Source organism: Oxyura jamaicensis, chromosome 2 (genome assembly GCF_011077185.1).
Source record: "Oxyura jamaicensis isolate SHBP4307 breed ruddy duck chromosome 2, BPBGC_Ojam_1.0, whole genome shotgun sequence".
In the NCBI taxonomy this organism is placed as follows: Eukaryota; Metazoa; Chordata; class Aves; order Anseriformes; family Anatidae; genus Oxyura; species Oxyura jamaicensis.
In genome coordinates this window covers 12,744,777-12,769,556 of record NC_048894.1, presented here as the reverse complement: position 1 = coordinate 12,769,556, position 24,780 = coordinate 12,744,777, and the positions used below count along the sequence as shown (strand labels likewise).

At 38.3% G+C, this 24,780-nt stretch overlaps 1 long non-coding RNA gene across 2 annotated transcripts; it reads right to left on the bottom strand.

The window, feature by feature from the left end:
- Positions 1 to 1,856: 1,856 nt before the first annotated feature.
- On the bottom strand, positions 1,857 to 7,537 carry LOC118163196. 2 transcript variants are annotated; one of them, XR_004748907.1, is made up of 4 exons: positions 7,470 to 7,537; positions 7,025 to 7,093; positions 3,494 to 3,750; positions 1,857 to 2,648 (listed from the first exon to the last, which is right to left on the bottom strand). It is a non-coding gene; the product is annotated as an uncharacterized LOC118163196 (long non-coding RNA). The 2 variants fall into 2 exon arrangements; XR_004748906.1 differs by lacking the exons at positions 1,857 to 2,648; positions 3,494 to 3,750 and adding an exon at positions 5,722 to 6,136.
- Positions 7,538 to 24,780: the final 17,243 nt, after the last annotated feature.

The window sequence follows — 24,780 nt, the reverse complement described above, 5'->3', positions numbered from 1 at the left end:
TGAGTCAGTTGAGCAGGAAATCAAGAATTCTTCAACTTAAACAATCCCTCAGCAAGGTCTGACCTGTGCAGAAGTCCTGTTTAATGAACTTGTAAACTGCACTATAAAGTTAAAGGAAAATCTGACTGCTCATTTTCCTTGTTTATATCTTCTTTAGGAAACATCTGCTAGCCATTCTGCTGCTTCTTCTCTTTTTTATTTATTTATTTTTTATTTTTTTGTTTTCTTTTTCCTATTGCTATTACTTATGGGATTGAAGGTTTAGGCAATCTTTAATCTTTAAAAACTGGCATTTCTGGGTTTACTTGAGGTCACCTAAGCAATAAAGAAACCGTTTGTTGGAATGTAAACGGGGGAAATGATTTTTCTCCAGGGGGCAGAGTTGTGAACTGGTTATACAAATGGAACAGAAGGGTGCTTTTTTGAATGTTTTGCCCCTATTGCAACTGTGCCACCAGATGTACACAATTCTGAGCTATTAGGATGACTGAAAATGCAGTTTGAGAGATTGACGCAAGCCTGACTTCAACAACGCTGACATTTTATTAACAAGTGTTATATTTGTGAGTTGTGTAGCCCCAACTACACTCTGGAATTTAAAAGGTCACTGCAGACACCAAATAAGGCTTCAAACTTTTAGGACCTGCTGTGAAGGACAGCTGGCAGGGCACGCAGAACTCTGCCACAGGGTGATAAAAGAATGAAGTGAATATTTTAGCAATGAGCTGTCACTAATTAACACAAAATTTATTTACTTGAAAGATAAATATATTTGGAAATGGTAAATGCTCCAGAAAGAATGTTTGGCCATCAATTGTGCAAGTGTTAGTTAAGTAGGAAGCACAGAGGACATGCCTTGGCTAGGATCTGAAGCATCAAGCCTCAGTATCTCCAGACTCTGAGACATGAAGTTGTTGAATCAGTTGATGATTTCACACCAACTGCAGAAAATCTGCTGGTTACAGTGCAATGACCTCTGATTTATACCCTTTTAAAATGAGAGCAGAGTGGCATTTTCCGAGCGTAACACCTAACACTCACACTTCCCTGAAACTCTGCAGCCCTGTGGCACTGACCTGCAGGTGCTGTGAAATGTCAACACTTCAAAACAGGAGAATTTTAGTCCAGTGGACAACAAATATGAGAGATTAGTAAAGGTGTTTCTCTTACATTTGGCACTAAGTATTGGGCATGACAGCAGTGTTGGTACTGCTTTGCCCTTCAATCACAGGCAGAGATACTCAGCCTCTTAAGAGAGAGGTGTAAAAATAAATGAATTCTTTCTTCTTCAATAATATTTCATATTTGTTCTTTGCTCATTGAGAGTTTTACTATATCTGAAATTCTCACTTCTGCGTTTTTCTCCTCTATGAATGTGAAATAAAACAGGACTGGAGCTTTTTCTGCTAATACAGAATAATCTTACAATGTTCCTGCTAACTCAAATGACAAGTGAAAAAAGGCCGCTGAAAAGATGAAGGCCATGGAAAGACCTGTACAGATACACTGGGACCCACGGGGACCTTACAATTATGAATAATTAGTTATTATAATTTGAAAGTGCTTCTTTGGAAACAACCTTTAAGAGCTTCAAACGTGATCCTAGGGATTTCCTCTTGAAAGAGGTTCAAGATGGCCATGTTTCCCTAACATTAAGCCAAAAATGTCTCCTTCAGCATTAAATATATTTGAACCTTGTGGTAACATAAGGAGAACTAACTGTGGATTCCTACTAGGAAAACTACATCACATGCCAGCAAATTGCAAGCATATTTGTGGACACCAAGAACACCACGTATAGCAATGATGGCAAATCATATTCTCCCAAACTCCAGCACACAGGAGTTGTGTTCATGTCCAGTGGCCACAACTCAGCAAAAATACCTTTGATAACTGCCATCCCAGAATGCAGATGGACAACACTGAACCTACTCAAGCTTCTCATTAAGAAGTTAAATTGCAGGACAAGTGGACCACACGGTAAGAAACTGTCTGCACATGTACATCATTCACACTTGCAAATTACCAAAGCCTTGCAGGCGATGGAAGACAATCATTTTAAACAGACTTTATGGGCATCCTAGCCAGTCTTCAGAGGAACTGGAAAGCACATACACAGGAACTCCAGGAAGGAATCCGAGCCAGTGAAAGAGACATGGTCCTTATCAAGGTGCTGACTGAATGGATTCTACAGTGTTAACAGAGAATCTATCTGCTTTTGCCAGATGTTAAATAATTAACCTCATCTTAGCATGACATAATTTATTCTATGTCTTTTTTTTTTCTTCGGACTCTTGTTTCAGTTTAAACAATTAACCAAAAGCCAAGAAATAGATGTGAGCCTTTCCATATGTCATCATGCTTTGTTCCCAAGTGAGAATGTATATGAGAACTATATATTAGAAAATCTACCAGTAAGATTACCTTCGTTCTTTGGACCACTAGCATCAACTGAAATCCATTCAGTGCAAAAAGACTGCAAATGGAGGTGAATCTGAAACACTGCAGCAGTACCTCAGATTGTTTACAACTCCAGAATTATTCAGTCTACAGTGCCATTTAGTGAAGCGTTGGATGCTTAGAAGCCATTCATCAGAGAAAATCCACTGGCACATGTCAGTGCTCAAGAGCTGCCCCTTGCCTGGAAGCTGTGCAAATAAGAATACAAATAAATAAATAAATAAATAAATAAATAAATAAATCAGTGTTATCCTAAGACACCCTGTAACAAACAGATTCAGCAGTCACAAAATCTAGATAATGGATCACCTTTTTGAGTCTCTGGAATAACACACACAGGGAAGTTGAATGGTTGAATGGAAACATGAGATTGTCCTTTTGTCTGCTTTTCCCCTACATATCTTAAATTCTAAACACATTCTATACAGTATAATAAAACCTCAGATGCACTAACACATAGTCTATAGGACTGAAAGGAGAAGCAAAGAAGTGGGCAGTCTCAGAATGGTTTTCTTTGTAATTGCCTACTGCAGTTGGAATGAAACTTTCTACTTAAATTATGCTTTAGTGCTGTTTGGTTGTTGTTTTTATTTATTTGTTTATTTATTTATTATTTCAAAAGTGCAGAGACACTGCCAAAATGAAACATTCAGACTGCAGTCAGTGTTAAATGACTGAAGATGATATGCTTTCATGTAGTACAGTATCTCATTAAATCATGGTCTAATCAAGCCATAAATGAAACATGTCAAGGCACTGGCTAGCTAAACTGTCTTATTATCTGATCTCCACTTTCAGAAAAACTATATAAAGACCAACATTAAACATGGAAATATTTTTGTTTCATAGAGAATATCATGGTGAATAATGCATATTTATGGTAGCAGGTTACTTCAATGTCCTCAGGAAGGGTTTGAAGTTTAATTCTGCACAATGTATTGTACTTCAGAGAATTTTCAACTTATATTGGCTTAACAGAAATTGAAAATAGCAATGAATCCACACCTGAACTAAAAGGTAGAATCCATCCTACCTATTGATATCTGATCTATAGAACCAGTGCTTGATTCCAACAGACATCAACCTCTGACTCTCAGCTTGCAGATAATACGTCAAGTCTGCCTCTGTGAAGGTCTTATTCTGTCCTATATTTCATAGTACATTCTGAACAAAGATGTTGACACTACTGAATGTAGGAAATCCATTATCACTAAGTCTACACTTCTTTGTAGCTTCCTTTCATACCTTCTGAAACCTGTTCTTCTTTGTTACCTCTTACTAGGGCCAAGGCTAGAAGAGGAGACATGAAGCACAGAGAAATCTATCTATCATGGCTTTGCTTCAGAAGTGAGAAGAAAGACATTAACAGTGTTGGCATGATTGAGGTGATACATGTATAAACTCATCCCATATTTCCCCATAAATTAACCTCATTAGAAATCTTCAGCATCTTGTTTCTCCCGGTTATTGTCTCTTAATAAAGAGTTCCTACTAACATCTTCTGCAATAATTATATCATCTTTATATCATAATTATATCATAGGATGACAACCAATTCTTATATACATAGTAGGAAAAATCTGACAGATAGCATCTTAGATAGGAGAGGTTGAGGAAGAGAGACTGAAAATTCTTATAAAAATTATCACGGGATCTTTAAATGTCCAGATGAAGTAGACATGACCTCCATCATTAGCATGTCTTCCAAATAGCACAAAGAATACTAGTAATAAATGCTGAAAGCAAATGCTATTTATTATAAGGGAAAAGTATAAAACACTGACCATTTTGGAGAGCTGCAGGACCAAAATGACTTTTTTTATAATGTTGGACAGTTTTCTCAAAAGAAAGGTTTAAGTTTCATAAGTAGAGAGCTTAACTTCCAGCATTACAGAAGTCATTGGGATCTTTGCCATTGACTTAATGTTTTTTTGTTGTTGTTTTGTTTTGTTTTGTTTTGTTTTTTTTAAGTGACTAAAAGGGAGGAAAGCATGTAACGTAGTTAGCATTTGGAGGAAAATAAAGGAGTGTTGAATTTGCTGGAAGATGTCCTGGAAGGGTAAGGTTGCAAACATGAAGCATATGTGTAATTTGAAGCAAAGAGACTCCTCACATGCATAAAGCTAAGCACATTAACAAGTTGTCATAGAATTCGGGTCTTGAATGTTCTCTGTGAGGTCATATGCCTATGTTTGCTTGCAGCACACCCCTATCACCATGTCTGTAATTTCTAGATTTCATTAAGAGACAGCTATTACATTAATCTCGGTAAGAATAATGCACCATAACTGAATCTTTTTTTTTTTTTTTTTTTTTTTTTTTTCTCCCCGCTTTCCGAGATCTTGAAAGACTTTCTCTTGATTAAGTTTTTCCTTTTAGAAATGAGACTCTACATTGAGAGAGAGACTTACTTAACCTTTATGTTATGCTCATAAATTCATCTTATATCATGGTTGGTGGCCAAAAATTATAAAATTTATCTATCAGAAATACAACTTAACTTTTTTGGTTGTCTGATATCATTATGTTGTGCAGTACTTGGGTTTACTTTTAAACCAATTGAAGCTTTCTTCCCTCAAAATTAGCCAGTTTCAAAACTAGTATTCCTAGACTTCAACAGAATTTAATAATGCTGTAAGGTCTTTCCAAGACAGATCACAGATCACATTTAGGAAAACAAACAAACAAACAAAAAACTTGTTTTTTAATCACTAAACTGTAACAGTGAAGGTAGTCCAGTCAGTGTTTGTTCTAAAACTCAAAAGTAAAAGAAACAGAATAAAAAATGCAAAACAGGCAATATATTGTATTTTTCTATTTCCAGAACTAATTCCCTTGTTTAAAAAAGGAAAGTCACAAAATGACAGTCTCCCCAACTTTCTAGAGCAATGAGTGATATTTATCTCTGTATTAAGCCAATATTCATAATATGCTTAATTACTGGGAAATGTTGGAGTCATTGAAAACAAAATTCTGCTGTTGCAGGCACTGAAGCATATCCCTGACTTTAAGTACAAGAACAGTGCTCAAGTATGTGCCTCATGTCCATGGTCTTAGTTGCATGCCTGGGACCTAAGTTTCAGTAAGTATTGCCCATATACGACTTATAGACAATGCTTTAGTCCTGATGCTACTGTGAATTGGAGCAGCTGCAAGTGGAAAGCACGTGCAGGAAGCAGTGTACAAAAAATAATAATAATTAATAAAATAAAATAATAATAATAAAAAATCCTCATTTAAGGAAATAATATGCCCGTCTGAACGTCTAATATCATATCAGCCACTACATATATCAGGCAATGTTTTACTGCTTTTTTATCACAGTTGTACTCTTTATCATGTTTGCATACCATCTCTTCCCGACAATGTAGTTCTCCTGCAGTTTATTCCCTTGCCCTATCTTTGTTGTCTTGCTGTGTAAGTATAATAAATTCATAATACGACTGGTATTTCAGCCAGCGAAACCAGCAATCGTTCTCTCTTGCTGGCATTTCACCTTTGACTCATCACCTTGCAATCCTGCCGGATGAAGTGCTCCAGCAATCCCAAGCTGCGCTCAGGGCTGCAGGCAAGCAGGTGACAGTTCTGAGACATGTCACTGGTGACATCACCAGAGACTGTGCTTGCTGGTGGCTACTGCTGAACATTACTTGTTTCAGCGGTGCTGCAGATTGGACTAAGATGATAGTGAGTGTCACTGAGAGTTTAAAAATATGTTTCAAACATCCTCATCACTTCTTTCAACTTTTGCAAATGGAGCTAAAACTTCACTTCTTTCTGTCTCTTTCCCCAAGCTGAGTCATGTTGTGGACCAAGTGACATGGGAGTGATCATATGGCTATTCAAATCCCATTCAGATGATCTGAAGAGTGTCTTTATGTAAAGGGAAAAAAAAAAAAAAAAAAAAATCAAAGTAAAATATTCTGCAAGATTGTTCTGAAACAATTCCGTTTATCTCTGTGTTGTTGGAATTTTATTTTCAGAAAAAGGCTGAATTTGCAAAGCTACCTCAAGTGCTAGTGTTGTTAGCTCCCATGATGTTATCAGGAGTCTTGTGATACTCACAGTCCTGCTCAAAGCCTCATTACAGCATGGAAAATTGCAGAGAACGTCCTATTCTCAGATTAAACAAACCAAACTTGGGCTTCAGGGTTGGGAAGAAAACTCGCAACACATAGGTCCTAAAGATCAAAAAGCTGTATTTGTAACTGTGGGAGGGAGAAGGAGGAAGCATCTTAGAGACTTATATGTGTCATTGGTAATGCTGGCATGCACCTTGGGTCTGTGGATCTAGTAGTACACATGATGGCCCCGTTACAAAGACACTGGCCAGCATCAGAACTCAGATCCAAACAAATCTCTAACTTCAAATGCCTTCAAGGCTGGGTTAGGCCCTGTGAGGACAGCAGGTGGCCAGAAGTAGTGTGAGGTTGCCTGTCACTAGAACAAGCAAGACAAGGCCCAGAAGAGCTAGCAGGCATGAAAAAGCTAAGTAATTGCTCACTTCCCCATGTGATGGGCAAGATGTGAGAGGGAAAAAGAGTCATGGTGTTGCATCACTCACCCTTTATCCGAGAAGTAGGATGGGCGTCTTGCCAGGACCTTTCACTCTGTTTCTTTCACGCTGTACGTGCTGAAAAGAAAAAGGAGAAATCCAGCCCCCAAGTTTCGATTGTTAATAAGTTATCACAGAGTCGCTAGTGAAAGGCATGCCTAAAAACGTCAACATTGGCACCTACTACTTTGTTTTGCAAAGGGCTTTGTCTGTTGTCTCCCCCAGCCCCCAATCTATCTATCCGCGCACGCACACACACACACACACACATACACACTTCTGGCATTTTTTATTCCTGTCTTTGTTTCCATACATATAAGAATGCATCCAGCTTCAGTTTCAACACATTTTCTTACAGGGTGCACATACAGACTTATTTTCCAAAACGCCCTTCACTTGCATTCTAGCTAAAAACACCAGCAAAGAAAGTTTGAGAAAATGAGAGAAAAACTACCTCTATCCCACAGAAACTGTGGTAGGGAGGATTTTTCAGCCCTTAGAGGTCCCTAGAGAACTTTGAGCACGTTTACTAGTATCAAAGCAGGGCAATAGTTTTTCAATGACATCACCTTCCCACTCCCTGTAACTGAGAACTCACCGTTCCCTAAACTAGAGCGAGGCAGGAGGTTTGAGTGCCAAAGGTCTTACACCATAGTTTCACCTACAAGAATTAGGATTTTTGGGCAATCAGTAGCTAACATGCTGCTTTTGATATAATTTACTAGTGGCAAAGTTCTTTGCTGTCTACACATCAATAATCAAGAGTAACCCATGTCAGGCTGTAAGGTTTATTTTAAGACAGCCCTAAGAGGCTTGAATCTGGTATTAAAATGATATGTGTTCTTAAAAAATGCATGAGATTCTTAATGTCCAAACTTAGGGCTCAATTATATTCACAGATGTATTCTGGGAGTGAATCAGTGCATGTACAGGGAAAGTTGCCCACAGCGGAATGAATGTTTAGGGTACGTAGCAGCAAAACCTCCTGAAAAATGAACCTTTAGGCTGCACTGATACTCAGAGTCTGACACGTTACACTGAAGACAAAGGCAATCTCAGGCAAATACTAATCCTTTCCACTGATATAGCCTGGAACACAGTAAATGCAGTTTACAGCCAACATTTGTTCTGTTTTAGAAAAAAAAAAAAAAAAAGAAAAAAAAAAAAAAAAAAAAAAAAAAAAAAAAGTATACAAACAACTGTTCTTTTCCATCCTAAAACAATGGAATAACTCATGATAGCTCCTTTGCAGTGGTGAAATTCTGACAGTGATCTCAACAGCTGCTTAGACACCAACCACAGCATTTACAACTGGTTCATTACAGACACCCAAACCCTTGCAACACATTTTGCTTTCATGGCCCAAACAGTATAATCAGTGACTATATCCAGGACTGCACAATAATGTCTCTGTTTATCAGAGAACAGAGCATAGCAGCTTATCCTCAGATTCATTGTGATCAACTTAAACCTAACAACTTGCATTTTCTGTTTAGTTTTTTTTTTTTTTTTTTTTTTAACTAAAAAAGAAACAACAACAACAAAAAGGTATTTTGCATTTGTAAAAATGCAAAAGGAGGAAAACTGCAGATTAAACATGGCTAACCCCTGGTAATGTCCTTGTTCTGCACCATGACTTTAACAATTTGATTTTGAATGTGGGAGGATGAAAAGTATGTCCAAATTGACACACTTCAGATCAGCACAATGCCTTTCCTTTTCTGAGTAGCTGCTCTTCACAGGTACTCTCATTCATTTTAACTCCTCTGGATTTGGTTGAAGAACAGAGACATAAGAGATGCAGGCTGTCTAGCACTATCCATCACATGGCTCTCAGGAAAAAACTATCATAAATGATCCTGCAGGAAGGATATTAATCATAGTAAACAGAGTTAAACAAAACCAGGACCCAGGGAGACTAGGCTTTTGTTTACTCAAAAGAACTAGAGATCTCTGTTGCATGGTGCTGTGCTGCTCATCTGCGCATACCAAATTAATTCACAAGTTTCACCATTTCTCTTTCCCACAGGGGAAACTGAGGCAAAAAAAAAGTACAGGCTAATTTTTTAGGACCTGATATATGACACTTGATTTTTAGGGCAAAAGATAGGGAAGAAAACCCTAAAGGAAGTTTATGCCCCCCTCTGTCTCTTATTCATGGCCTCAGCACTCAGCCACACAGGGTGAGTCAGGGACTGGGATTCACATACAGATCTGACTGGTCATCCATCCAGAGCCCCCGCCTGCCAGACACCGCTCCCAGATACTAACATTTCCAACTTGGGGGGGGGGGGGGGGGGGGGGGAGTAATAATAGTACTATAATAGTACTGAAACTGAACACTGGATTGGGTATTTTTTTCTAGCCACTATAACTGCAGAAAGGTCTTTTGCCAACTTACTTTGCCCAGGGATTGAATGATTGAATTCTGGTCTGTTATGTAAAAACCCAGACGAATTCCTGCTCTGCTGAGCCAGAGGCATGAGCAGATCACCTCTGCCCGCTGGTTCAGCCCACACCAGCCCTGTTAAGTGTGGCAGGAAGACCAAAACCACCAAAAGTCTAATATTTTGGAAGACCACTGAAACACATTTTTAAAAGACACTGCAGCTGAGAAAACACCAGCAGATATCTGCTAGGTGACAAAAGGAATGAACTTCCAGATATTTTTCAAATTTTGTTCCTGCAAATAAGAAACAGCTGACTATGATCCTGCAAATTCCAGTTGAGAAAGCCCTGCTGATATTAATGCATTGTGCTGTGTCCAGAATCCCTTGATAGAATTACAGCATTACTGTACGCAGCTGGGTGGATGTTATCATGTTGCACCAAAAAAATCAGAGATTGTACTATCAGGAATAAATGAAGCCGAGATCCAGCACTAACACACTTTAACATAACGCTGGTGTCTCCAAATTTAGTACAGTGTGTTTTTTCAACTCTAACTTTCTAACAACATGGACAAATAAAGCCATGCATACACTGGCAAACTAGTCTGTGGCAAGAGAAGTTTGCTGATGACAGTCTTGTTATTGTAACAGGAAGTGACTCAGCCTTGGCAACAAGAGATCAGATATTTTATTCAGAAGCATTAGGTCATTTTTTTCCCCTAACCAACCAACAGTTTCACAAGGCAACTGGTTTTGTTTGAAAATAAATAATCTATCTTGAAAGTGATTTGCTGAGGGAGAGAAGTTAAACATTTATGGTCAGGAATAATCACTCAGTTTAATTCAAGGCATCTGGAAACCTCTTGTCCTTTTAACTCTCTTCAATGTGCTGCCTGCACAAAATTCCACCCCCTCAGGCAGGAATTCTCCCACATGGTTGAGTAAAGTATCACCAGCAACATTATTTTCATGAGAGTGAGGATGAGTGAGGAGATCTGTGCCTGGACCAGTAACTTTCCATGACAATTATTCATGACTGATGTCATAATTACAGCTAAAGTAAAACTACTTCACACAAGCATTACAGCTGAAGCAAATGCGTGCCTTGTTATAACTGCATATTACACGATCTTGCATCAGTTATTTATAAATGGCTCATGATGTTATGTTGCTTCTCCTAAAATCAGTATAAAATAAAAATTCTCTTAATATTTGGCATTTACCCTTGCCTAGGACAGTTTCTTTACTTCCCAGTTCCTGCACTGTTATGTACTGTGTGTTATCTTTTGCATTACATATAAGTTCACATGACTGTGTGGAGACAAAATAGTTTTCCTTTCAGTGCTGCACTGGTATTATTCATTGTTGCTTCAAGTAGCTTTTATCGTAGTTCCCAACTGTGTAGAAGAAACTAATTGTTCAAACCAATTGAAAATTCTCCCCGTAATGATAAGGAGTAAACACGCCAGCAGCTGCAGTGCTCCTATAACAGGATTTTGTCATCTTCCTAATATTTTCCTGATTCGTTGTCAGTTTTGTATTTTTAAAATACCAAGGAAGCATAATACTCCACAGCACAATGACTCAAATGTCCCATAAAAATACATAAGTAACATATAAATAACAAAGCCAGCATTTTATCTTGGGCATGGAGCAGGCAAAAATAAGTTCATCGGGGTATCTTAAAACCTCTATAGCAACAGTGTTTATCTGTTGCCTCCATACTGTGCCTGGAGCCTAATTTTAGGTATTAAAAATAAAACTCCAGACAATTTCCCCACATCAGGCACTGCAAGATCACAATAAGGCCTCAAGCATTTTTCTTGACATCAAAACACATTATTTTTTGTAAATATGTGAAAAATTAAACTTCTTTGAAAGGCCACTGCGGTGAATGCGAATTTACAATTCAGCGTTAAATGAAATATATCCTAAGAAACCTCAGCATCCTACATTATTTTGCTGTTATCTTCCTTGTGACACAAGCAGTATTTTATAATTCCAGCCCAATAAAACAGCAGATTTCATAATTTTGCTGCTAAAGCAACATGGTTTTCTGTGCTCTGTCAAGTAGCATTTTTATCTTCTAGCAGGAAAATACAGCTATCTTGTTCCACCATCTGCCAAAAACTACTTAACGCAGGGTAGTGCTCCTGTGATTTCAAATTGCAGCAGCTTAAGTAACTGTGGTATTATACCTATTAAATATACTGACAATCAGACCCTAACATTTTCAAAGTAGTGTGGCATGCTATTTAAGAAAGGTATTTCTACCATACTGTTCCAGGGTTTAACTGCTAACACAGCCTACATTTCAGTTAGCTGTCCTTGCTGAACATCATCATATATTAGATGATTTTAACTAGATAGTCATCTTGAAGTGCTATCCATTCAGGGCCGTACACTAAATTTGAGAAAACATGTTTCTTTGTCCAACTGGATGGCCACTGAATACAATATGAACACAATTTCAGCTTTCCTGCAAAACTTCCTATTCTATATCTAGTCTCATGGTACAGTACACTGCTGCAATTGTCTGACAAAACTTACTGCCTGAGAACTGCAATTTTATACATGAACACTCTCACACACACACATATATATGTCAGTTTTTTATATATCTCATATTTGTTCAGATAGACTTGAAAACAGAAGTTCCCAGTGTCTTAACACTTGAAGAATAATAAAAGGAACTTATATTTCTTATTATCCACATTTTGCTACTTCAAAACTGATGTTATGCTTTTCTGGGACCTAGCATTTAATATATGAATGCTTGGAGTCAGCTTTCTCTGCATTATAGTCAACATGCACAAATATATTGCTGTCTTCCTTTGGCACCATGTCAGTTTTATGATTACAAATCCTCCATTCGCATGTGTTCTGCTCAAAAGTACTCATGTTTTAATGGGCCTCCATCATACATGAAGCCTTCATCTAGGAACTGACAAGTTTCAAACCTGATGTTATATTTCTTGCAGAAGTAGAGACTCCAGAGCTCTGATTTAGCACGCTCAGTCTGGAACAGCAAATGACAGGAGCAGATAAACTGCTCCCTACTTATTGCTGTGTGCAACTCCCAGCTTTATCTCTGGCCAGGCTGACCTGAGGACCTGGGGATGTAGAAGGTATTTTGAGTTTTTCAGATAAATGGCTTAAATTTTTGCATTCTTTGTGGAACAGGATATTATTTTAACTTATTATGAAGCACAGTAGCAATGAATAATATTCATGATTTGTAAGCTGAGAAGATAATACAAGTTACTTTTTCATAAGGACAAAATATTTTTCCAGTTGGGTACATTTATGATGCTGCTGTAATGCATTTTAATGGACTCAAGCTCTAAAATTAAAGATTCTGAAAACTCTTTTTAGGCATGAAAAATGAATTCCCTATAAAATGTGCAGGCTTTTGGTGGAATATGAATATCAAAGATACATAGAGAGACCTGTTAAATCATTTTCTGATATTTTTTTATTTTCACTATGTATCATAGCATATAAAATAAGTAAAAATATAGAAATTGTGTAGAAACTCTGACGAACAACAGAAAAAGAAAACATTGGATAGGAGGAAAGCTCTTCCTGGAATTAAATAAGACACCGAAACTGTGATTAGAAAAAAAGTATTTCAGAAAGTTGCTTTAATTTGCCTAACGCACTCTAAAAGTGATCTACCAGGGTCATGGAAGTAGTAGCCAGGAGGGGAGAAAAAAGAACTCTCACAAATCATGAGAATGAATAGAGAAAATGAACCATATTGAGATTATATTCTAATCTAACTGTAGAAAAATTATGCTTGTCCTAATATTCTTCATTTGCCTGAGGATTTCACAGTGTAATAGTGTAGACTGTAATGTCTTCAAGGAATTTCAAGCATATGGATCCAATGAAGATGCAATTCTCAGATATTTTACCAAGGCTGTGCACTTCCTCTGTAATTATCCTCACAGTGTTGGTTGGTGGCTTTTTTTTATTATTATTCTTTTTTAATATATGTATGTATTTTATAGTGAATTTGTATGGAACACATACCCTCTAAGAGGTCTTAACATTAATCTTTCCAAGACTTTTTGCATTTAGGATTCAGGGCCATGAAGATGACTAAGGGACTGGAAAATCTTTTATATGAGGAGATGCTGAGAGAGCTGGCACTGTTCTGCCTGGAGAAGGCTCAGATGTCAATCACACATCATCAGTGTGTATACATACCTGACGGGAGGCAACAAAGAGCTAGGCTCTTTTAGGTAGTGCCCACCGATAGAAGGTAATAGGCACAAAGCAAAGAACAAACAAACAAACAAAACCCCAATAAATTAAATCTGAACACAACAAAGCACTTTTTTTACTCTAAGGGTAGTCAAAGGCTGGCACAGATTTCTCAGGGAGTTTGTGGGGTCTTCACCTGCAGAGATATTCAGATATGACAGAACATGGTTCTGTGCAACCTGCTCCAGGTGACTCTACTTGAGCACAGGGACTGGACAAGGTGATCTTGCTCAAGAGGTCCTTGCCAATCTAAACAATTCTGTAATTCTGTGAATATTTCTATATTTGTTTCAGGGTATTTGTAATACCTGATTGTTTTCCTAGATGTACCAGTCCAGGTTTGCTTTCCCTAATGACTTCCACAGCCAACAAGGTTAAGAGCCAAGCTCCATAAGCAAGTAGTCTGCTTCCTGCGGGCCAGATAGGAGCTCACCTTCCTCTCTACTCCACTGTGTTTTCCAATTCTGCATCATTCTGACGAGAACTTTTTGTAGCACGGGGCTTCCTGCTTTATTGCATTTGCCAAAGCTCTTTTCATAGCAAAAACAGTCTAAGATAGGGCACATTGGTACAAATATGAACTCAGGGCAAAGCTATGTTGCACTGTTCAATCTTGAAAGCTCAGAAATGTTCTTGGGCCCTCCCAGCTTACATGCAGAATTTACGAGACTCGCTGACTAAAGTCTGTGACATTCAGCTGATTATAAAGATGTGAAATCTTCCCTTGCCTCAGTTCCTGATGTGACCATGATCTGAGGTCATGCATGTCTGGAAAAGGTCATAATTTCCTCCAAATCCAGCCCTTGTTTATGGATAAATCCAAAATTTTGTGTCAGTCCAGTGTCCTTTTTGGGCTCTGTAAAATCTCCAATATCCTTAATTTGGACTGTGCTTGGAATAAAGAAATTACTGAAGGATGAAAGAATTCAGGAATTTATGAGTTCTGCAGATTGTGTGACACATGTAATATTGCCCTGAGACCATCCTCTTGATTCAAGCACTGGGGGCACCTTTGCGATGAATAAGACAGTGCAATCATATTTTTGCCTTTTTCTTATGCAATACAGAAACCCTTCTGTAGAAATGTTACTAAAAAGCCTTTTTAATAGAGTGTATTATTCTTCCACAAACATCTTCATTTACTATCTTTTGTTTTATTTTGTTCTTAGGGAAGGAGGCACACTTATTCAATTTGAAGTTTTTTACAGAAGAGCAGTGTTCTTTGAAACTCACCCATACTGTCGCAGCCACAGGTCCATGACCCACAGGTCCACCACCTACCAGAAACTCTGGATGTCAATTACATACATGGATACTTTGCTAGTATAAATAGGATTTCAACTATTAATTCATTTCTTTCACGGGAGAAAAAAGAATATATATATACACATTTATACATATGTATATATATACACTAGCAGTTTTTCATGAACTCTAAACTTAACACTACATGTTATTGTTTACTTACGGCTATAAAATCGTATCACTTATGGAACAGGCTTTCCTGCTCCCATTCCCCTTCTGAGATGTCTATTTCTTGTTCTGCACTTTAAACATATTTCCTGTTAGTCATAAAATAGTCAGCAATCATCATACACAGCTCTTAACAGCAATGATGTGTTTCCAGCTCTGAAGAGTAAGAGCCTGTGGACCAGGTACATAATCATCATAAATGCCTATTGTGAAGCAGTTCAATAAATTAAATTTACTTCTTTTTTAAAACTATTGCAACAAAAGCTATTTAATTACTAACAGAAGTGAAAGCAGACAACTTTTCTGCCTATATATCAAAATATTTTTTAGTTTTGTTTTGAGGAAAGTGCTATATTATAGAGCAAAGGGGAAAGCAAACCTTATTTAGGAAAAAAAAAAATAAGTGAATAAAGGGAAGGGAAGGGAAGGGAAGGGAAGGGAAGGGAAGGGAAGGGAAGGGAAGGGAAGGGAAGGGAAGGTGAAAAAGAAAGGAAGTATCAGGCCTATGACAACTGTTTGCAAGTTCACAGAGACAGTTCCTAATTGTTTTTGACTACCAGAAACTCACAAAGAATAAGGATAGGAGTCATGGCTTTAAAAATAATGCTGAATAAATACAAATTATCAGAGGAAATGTGACATGTAAGGACACCTGGCAGGTACAGTAAAAATGCCAATGATGATGCAGAACAATCACCCTAAACACACCAGCAGTCCTGATTAAGAGAACGTGCTAGACAGTGGAATATTCAGTCCTATGAGAGTCTGAAAACTCAGGCATATTGGAGGTGAGTAAGTGCCAACTCAGATCTACCCCCAGGCCCACTGTCTGTAACTCAGGCAAGGACAGCCTTGATTGTCTTTTAAACAACAGCAATGTAAATTACATAAAACTCCCCTCTCTTTTCTGCATTGTACAATGTGCAAATGCTGTGCAATCATCACCCGTCCTTGCTTTTTGATAGAACTTGAAATTGAGAACTGAACTAACAACTCCAGTCAAGTGGTCATTTCACAAGACAAAAAGCCTATTTAAAGGATGAAATATGTCTGCTATGTATCTTAAAAGGTGAACTTGTGCATATTTGTTTTGAATATTGCTTGATGACTTCAGAACATGTGACACAATCAGCAAACTAGTTCCTATGCTACAGATACATAATATTTTGCTCTTAACAAGCTATGTTAATATGTTTATATCTTAACATTAAAAAGCCACATAGCTGAGAAGTTTCATTGTACAAAGACTGATACAAGCAATCACAAGAATCCAGCAGGGGTAGATATTTATTCCTGCTCAGACCTGTAACGTGGGTGGTAAGGCACAGACACATCATCTAAAACCACTAGCACAACAGTTCTGGTTGCTCAGGGAACACAAAGGCAACTGATTGCAGGAAGTGGAAAGTCTCACATACTCTTATACCTGAAATTATTGTCACCAGATTTTGTCCCTGTTGTTTTAAAAGGACAGTGCAAATCTAGTACTTCCTTTATCAACAGTCCTGAAGTTGAATTGCCTGCCTTTCTGTATACATTTTGTCATTGTTGGAAGGAGAACACAGAACTTCATAGACTGTTGGCTTTATTCCGTGGTACTGGGGGTCTGCCTGAGATGGAGTTAACTTTCCATGCAGCAGTCCATACACTGCTGTGCTCTGCACCTGTAGCTAGAGCAGCATTAGTATCACACCTGTGTTGTGTCTACTGCTGAGCAGTGCTGGCACAGCACCAAGACTACCTCCAAGATCCCCGGAGCTGGAAGGTGGGCAAGAGCTGGGGAGGGGACATCACCAAGGCAGCTGACCTAAACCAGCCAAAGGATTTTTCCATAGTGTGGTGTCACACTCAGTCATAAAAGGTGGGACAGGAGAAGAAGAGAGGGTAGGGTCTCATTATGAAGACATCTAACCTCCCAAAGAACCACTATGTGTATTGAGGCCCTGTTTCCCAGGACGTGGCCAAACATTTCTCGTTGATGGGAAGTAAAGAATACTTTTTTTTTTTTTTTTCTCTCTCTCTGTTTCCATGCAGATTTTGCTTATTATTTTTCCCCCTCTTCCTTTATCCTTTAATTAAATTATCCTTATCTCAACCTGTGATCTATATTTTCTTTCCAGCATACTTTCTCCTCCCCCTCTTCTGAGGAGGAGGAGGTGTAAGAGAGCGGTTGTGGTGGAGTTCAAATGCCCAGCAAGGAAAAAACACCACACCAGTAGGGCTACCTTCTATTCTTAGCACTAATTACCATGATATTTGCTCCACAACCCCAATTGCAAGAGTTAATACACATCCTTGTTCTCAATATAAACCAAAACCATAAAACACCCCAATTTCCAGTCTAGACCTTTCCATAACCTCTTCCTTTGGCTATACTTTGTTTGTTAAATGGTCCTTCCTCTCTAACATCTATTTCTAGAAATGCCTCTTGCATCCCATGATTGCATTTACTGTCCTGCTACTGGCTGAAATTCCTCCAGTGACCAAGGTGATCTCATGATCAGGTGATCTTATGATCAGTGATTAAATGGCCTGTTTGTTCTTCTGTCAAGTCTAACTGATGACCTTCTGTGGTACAAAATAAGTTCTTGGGGTTGGTACATAAGTGCATGACCCCAAAAATTTCACATAATTTATTTATTTTTCTTTCCATTGACATTACTCCAGCCCTTCAGGCCATTTCTTTTTCTATGGTATTACAGTTCAGTCTGTCCTGTATTGACAACATCTCCAAGCCTTGTGCCATCAGTATATTTCATTATTACACTCCTACTTATTTTGCCAAAGTCAGGAATGGAAATATTAATAATAATTCCCTGTGCAGTATCAATTCAAACATTTTCATGAAGTCCAGGAAAATTAAATCTGTCAGAGTTCCCTTGAGAAAATCCGTTGATTTTCTCTTGATAAGAAAAAAAACTATTCTCTTATCAGTGAAATATCTAATTAATGATATCATGTTAGCCTAATGAAATCTAAATTAGACATCAGAGGAGTCTATATGGGAGCCAGCAGAAGGATCATAACTCTGTATTTTTAATTTGATTGAGATCCTATTAAAATCTGAAAAGATTCCCAATGATCTCAGAAGGAATGCAGTGAAATTTCTAGCATGATGATTGATGACACCTTTAATATAAAAACTACATCCAACACATAAACTAAATCCTAAATATTATTTGTCAAGCTTCTTAAAATTCATTATTAAACTTTGTTTCCAAAAGTCTTTTTTTTTTTAATAGAATACTGCTACTGTTACTGAGTTTGGACTTCCAATTTTTAAGTCTGTGAAAGGCACCCTGGTTGCAACTTTAGGGTTTTCTCAAATGTAAAAAGGCAGTGATGGCTAATTTTTCCAATGGAACTCAGTTTTTGAACAATTCACATGCCTATAGGAAAAAAAAAAAAAAAAAATCTTAATATTAAAAACAAATACAGTTAAATGTTTTAGAGTTGGGTGTCAGATTCAGTTAGGCACATGTAGAACTTTTGAGGTGCTGGGGAAAAAGGGCATTTTATAAATAATTAAATATCATGTTAAATGTTGCCGTCATATTGAAATTGAAATTTCACAAGAAAGGACATTTCACAAAGTGATTGTTGCTCTAGAGATTTTATATAAGTGGTCTGTACTATTGCAATTGTACTGAAATGAGAGTACATCCACCGAGATTATGATGGATGAAAGAATTACACATGTTGTGTATTCATTCAGCTCTGTCCTGAAGCCTCCTGGTATGAGAATGAATGCTCTACATGTCATTTTAAGACTGAAGCATGGGTGATGGACATGTTGATGTGTCTCAAGCTCTAAAAATAATAATAATAATAATAAAAAAGAAAAAGAAAAATAAAACATTGTAGGAAGTAACTGAATGGACTGGAAAGGATTCTGACTGGGGGACGGTTTGAGATGGGAGATTTGTATTTCAGGGCACTATTTAGACCCTGGGATGCACTTTGAGAGTTAAATAACAGTTGTGGCAACCCTTCTCCTTGGTTAGGCAAGCACAAACATTTATTCCAGCTGAAGAGGCTGATGAAAGTATCCTGTCCTTTGGCAATATACAAATTAAGCTACTGATGCTGGGTTCTCTGAAGGCTCACCAAGAATTATTCAGATAAAAAAGCTCTTGCTGAATGCAGCTGTCTGACAAAGCAGGATTTCATGCAGCAAGCTTGTTACACCTGACTTTAGAGTTTGCAGGAACCATTTACTTGTGGCTGATATTCATATTACATGGTGTAGACAATAGCTAATAAAAAAGCATGTTTCTCCTCTGTGTAGAAGGTGTTTTAAATCACATAAGTGCTCAGGCTAGTGTCCTCTTTTCTAAAACAGTTTCCATAGCACATTTTCAGCAAGATATCTTTCACCCTGAAACTATATCCAGAGTCTACTTTCATTAACCTTCCAAGCATGCCACAAGGTTCATCTTTTCATCCCACAGGGATCTGGGAAGATTGAAGGCTACTGGGTTCAAAGAAATTTTACTTGAACAAGCAATGCTTCTATTTCTGAAAAATCTCCAGGATATTTTATTTACATTTAATTGCATTTAAAATAATAATCACCATCATTTTTTATGTCATTTTAATTTGTGAAGCAGCATCTATAGCACTGTCTGATATTTTACAGACATCACATACCATGAGTTACAGCTTGTGGAGGCAGGGAATTGATGGTATTTTAACTATCTGTATACACGCACCATTGTGTGCTGGTGTCTTTAAACACTCAGATAAGAAGTTTTTACCATCCTTTGAACAGGAAGGCACCTTGCAACACCCAACAGTTTTGTGTTGCATTTTCCACTCTGCTTTCCATAATGACCAGCTATTCTTTTTCTTTATATGACTTCTTCCCTATGATCGTGTTTAGGCAGATTCCCTTTTAAATTATGAGACAACCTCTCTGAAAGAAACATGGTCTTTTCAACAGTTGCTGCCTACATTGCTAAAAAATAATACTATGAATACCAGCCAAAGGCTAGAGAGCAGTTCTGCAATGCTTTGGACCCAGCAACAGCACAAAGGAGCAAAGGATAGAAACACCCAAAGCTCATACTTCGGAGGACATTCCCACCATGTAGCAATAATGAGTCACACTGAAGCAAAAGCCATCTGTTCATCTGGACACAGATACTACATGTCAGTTAACAGGAAACATTTCCACTGAAGACTCTCACGGCCATGTTAATCTCCCTGCGTAGACAAACTTCCAGTGTTTCAGATCCTGCAGTCTGCAAATGGGGAACACCAAGGCTTCTTTTTGCCTTTCTTTGCCTGGCTTATCTTTTTCATAACCAGGCTTGTCAGGCAAGAGATGTAACTATCTATAAAGCTTGGCTAGTACCATGAGGTATCCAATTAACAAGTCTAGCTGTCCCCATCAAAAACTAAGCATTCAAAGCCAGCGACACTCAGCATCCCCAGATTTCAGCCAGAGGTAGCGCTGTGCTCTGGTGGCCGTTTGGCAGCAGCACCTTCCCATTTCTCCTTCCCCTTCCCACTACTGCACAACTCAGCCAAGTTGGGACCCCTCTTAATTCTGGGAAATTGCCACGTTAGATCTTTCCCCCTAAAGATACCCCACCTATAAGCTATTGAAGAAGCTGGGAAAAGTGCCTCATAATTAATACACTGCATCTTGAAACAATTAGCCACAGAAATACATTTTGTAAAGGGACCAATCAGCCCTAACTAAAGTCATGTTTAACTAAGCTTTTTAGGATGGGGATTGTCATTTGGTGCGTATTCCTGTGTAATTCAATGGGATTCAGCATTGCTGTGGCCTTTAGGTGTTATCACAACAGAAAGAATGCAAAATAATAACTATAAAGAACTATATAAGTAGAAAACCCTTAATTTCATGGCTGCTTATGGGGGCATTGTATTTCAATTCCCTTGATGACTATACAGTTTGGGTCATCACTGTATAAATGTTTAGCTCCATTGGAGCAACACACATGTGCTGGATGGGTGGGTAATTCATTTCATGTGTGTAATGTTTTGGATCAAATTATTTCCACATTCATTTTGATGGATTAGGTTTCAGGTGGACAAGAACCAAAAAAATCAGATAAACTCTAAAAGACTCTGCAGTACAGAGGACATTCTTAATAATGTCATTTAGAATGAGAAAGCACCTCTTCTATTAAAATGATATTTAATACATGTAGGCATGTAGACAATAGAAATATCTCAAAACACTGTTTTTCTCAAAGAACCATCAGCACTCTTCAAAACAAGAGTGATTTTGTATTAAATCAGCTGATACTGAAAAGATCATCTGATTAAAGATTTTATCCCTTAAGTTAAAGCTACAAGGCAATGTATTTGTTTCAAATAATATATATATATATATTTATTTCTACCATGCCTCTGAAATTCATGATTTCTAAACTAATGCCAAATAAGATTAAAAAAAAAAAATAAAATAAAAATCCTCCCACAAATTAAGTTCATAAACTGCAAGAGCATGTAAAAGATCTAGAAACAAGGATTTTTGCTTTTGTACATGTTTATTAACTTAATTTTTTGCCCATTGAAAACAGAAAATAGCCTGGAGCATCTATATCTTAAAAGTGCTCAGTTAAAGCAAAACATTTTTATTTGGCAAAAATGATTTAAGGAATCTCTAAAAATGTCTTCAAATTTTGGGGAGAGAAGGATTAGATACAAATGGCAGGTAAGGAAGACAAAGAAGAACACCGCATAATTAAATGCTAAAGGTGATTCCACCACCAGGTAAAAATCACATAGCATTCACGTCTAAAGAAGACAGGCAAGCTTTCCTGGAGGTATCTTGAAGGAAACTGCCTATCTCCTGGGAAAAAAGAAAAAAAAAAATATTTCAAAGGCTTTGTGAAATTGCCAGCAGGAAATGAAATGACCACCACAGATAAGAACTCCATCAGGTTTTAAATGTATAGAAATAGGGTTAACACTTTGGTTGTTATTCAAAAGCAAATGAAAGATGAGCTTATGATAACAAGCTTGGATTAGGACTCAGAAGATCTGAGTTCATTTCTTGGCTCTGCCATAATCTCTTTTTGTGATTTTTGGGCCAAAGCTTACATTTGGCATAGACTGAAGAAAGGAAGCAGTATCCTCTTTGAGACCCAGAGATAATAGTTGCCAAGGATTCACGACTTTTTATAAGCATTTATATTTCCAATAAATTTCCCTGCAGAGAAAGGTGACTAACCGAGAACTGAGAGCTACCTTTGTGGGTCTGATCCTCCAATTACCTCTGTGTTTCTATTTCCTCATTATAGCATCCTAATAATAAATCCTTTCTCCTACACCTCAAACAAAAGCTACTTTGTATTTGTGTTCTTCTTCTTTTTTTTTTTTTTTTTTCCTTCTCACTACACTGGGATATAAACTTTCATTTTACACTGTCATTTATACATTTCTAACAACTTCACAGTCTCATAGCAAGGAGCCGAGACGCTTCTATGAATCAACGAGTAACTAGTTATTATGTGTGTATATATGTATATATATACCCATTCATCTCAAATACTTACAGAGTAAATCTCCTTATCTTATTATTGCCGTCATCCGAGTGCACAATAGCAATAATGACAATAATGTGACTATATCGATGGTGTCTGTCTTGGGGCTTACAAAGCAAATAAGTTCACAATTTCCCATGAAATGGGCTATGTTCTGACACCGACCGGGATTGAACCCAGAGCACTTCAGTGGAAACTCAGGATGACTTCATCACAGTCACTTGTTTTTCATTTCCTTTCCCCCACCGATCTTCGGAAGCTACTAGAGTTACACTGATGTGAATGGGATCTGAATCCTGCCCGTTGGCAACAGTTACTCAAAACAGGAAATGGGATATTTCAAATAACAATAGGTGGGAACAGTGAGTAAAGGTTCACTATGTGGTAATGGTGCTGACTCTTTAACGACTATGTTTATTTCCTTGTGTCCCAAAGAAGGGTAAGGTACTGAAAGGCCACAGTTCATTTTGCTCTTGAATATGTATGTATGTCTGTACGTTTATCAGATGCTGTATCCAATTTTGCAGCTGAGGGGAAAAAAACAGCACTGTCTCCCACTTGTCATCATAAGGAGACACAATTGGAGTGTTCTCCTGTTCCATGCCACCAAAGGAACAAGTCAAGCTGCAAGGGCCAAAAGGATCGTCCCATGACCTGTTAATAGGAAAGCTCCCCACTGCTACAGCAACAGGTTAGGTGTTTTGCTTTCCTCCCTTGCACCACAGACGGGGGTACTGTAACAAAGAGAGAACTTACAGCCCATACAGAACAAACCCTTTACAGAACTTACAACCCATATAATACACATGGCACAAAGTCAAAGCAGAGATGTTGTGAGTTGGATAGAGATCCTGGGCCATGTAGTTCATTCCGAGCAAAGGCCTGCCATTCTTGGCTGAGGCCTCCACACAACTCCTTGCCTAGTCTTGCCTTGACTAATTCCCAGAAAAGGCAGTTTCACAACCACTCCAACCACATCATTCCTACATCTAACTGGTGTCACTGCTTAGAAATATTTCTTTGCATTCTTCTATGAAAGTTAACAGTTATAATCTAACTCTACACACTTTTATTAATTCTCACTTTTATTAATCCTCACTTGGACAGACACTGGCAGCAAGACAATCCAGATATTTCATCATTAGTCCTCTAGTCTCTTGCTCCACAAAATGATTGGTACACATTGGGTTCATTTTCTCACGACTTCCAAAACTTCATGGAACCATAGAATGGCTCGGGTTGGAAGTGTCCTTAAAAATAATCCAGTTCCAACCCCACTGTCATAGGCAGGGATGCCACCCACTAGATCAGGTTGCCCAGGGTCTCTTCCAACCTGGCCTTGGATACCGCCAGGGATGGGGCATCCACAGCTTCTCTGGGCAACCTGTTCCAGTGCCTGATCACTCTCATAATGTAAGATTACTTCCTAATATCTTTTATAAACCTACCCTTGTTTAGTTTAAAGCCATTACTCCTTGTCCTATCACTACACTCCCTCACAAAGAGTCCCTCCCCAGCTTTCCTGTAGGCCCCCTTTAGGTACTGAAAAGCCGCTGTTAGGTCTTCCCAGAGCCTCCTCTTCCCCAGGCTGAAGAACCCCAGCCCTCTCACAGCAGACGTGCTGCAACCCTCTTTCATGGCTGTCCTCTGGACCTGCTCTAACAGCCCCACATCCTTCTTGTGCTGGGTCCCCACACCTGCTTGCAGCACTCCAGGTGGGGCCTCACAAGGGCAGGCAGAGCAGAGGGGGACAGTCACCTCCCTCCCCTGCTGGCCACCCCTCTGTTGATGAAGCTCAGGACGCAGTTGGCCTTCTGGGCTGTAAGCATGCACTGCTGGCCCATGCAGGGGTGCTCTCAGTGAGATCTTCTCCAAATCTGTGCTCATGTCTGGGATTGCCTTGACCCAGGTGCAGCACCTTGCACTTGGACTTGAACCTCATTAGGTTCACATGGGCCCACTTCTCAAGCTTGTCCAGGTAACTTGTCTGATTTAAGTTTCCCAGCACAATGAACTGTTAAATATTAGTCACTAATTAACAATGGAGAAAAGGAAGAGATGGTCATAAGAAAATGACAAAAGGTCCAGCAACACCATCTCTTTCTTCCTT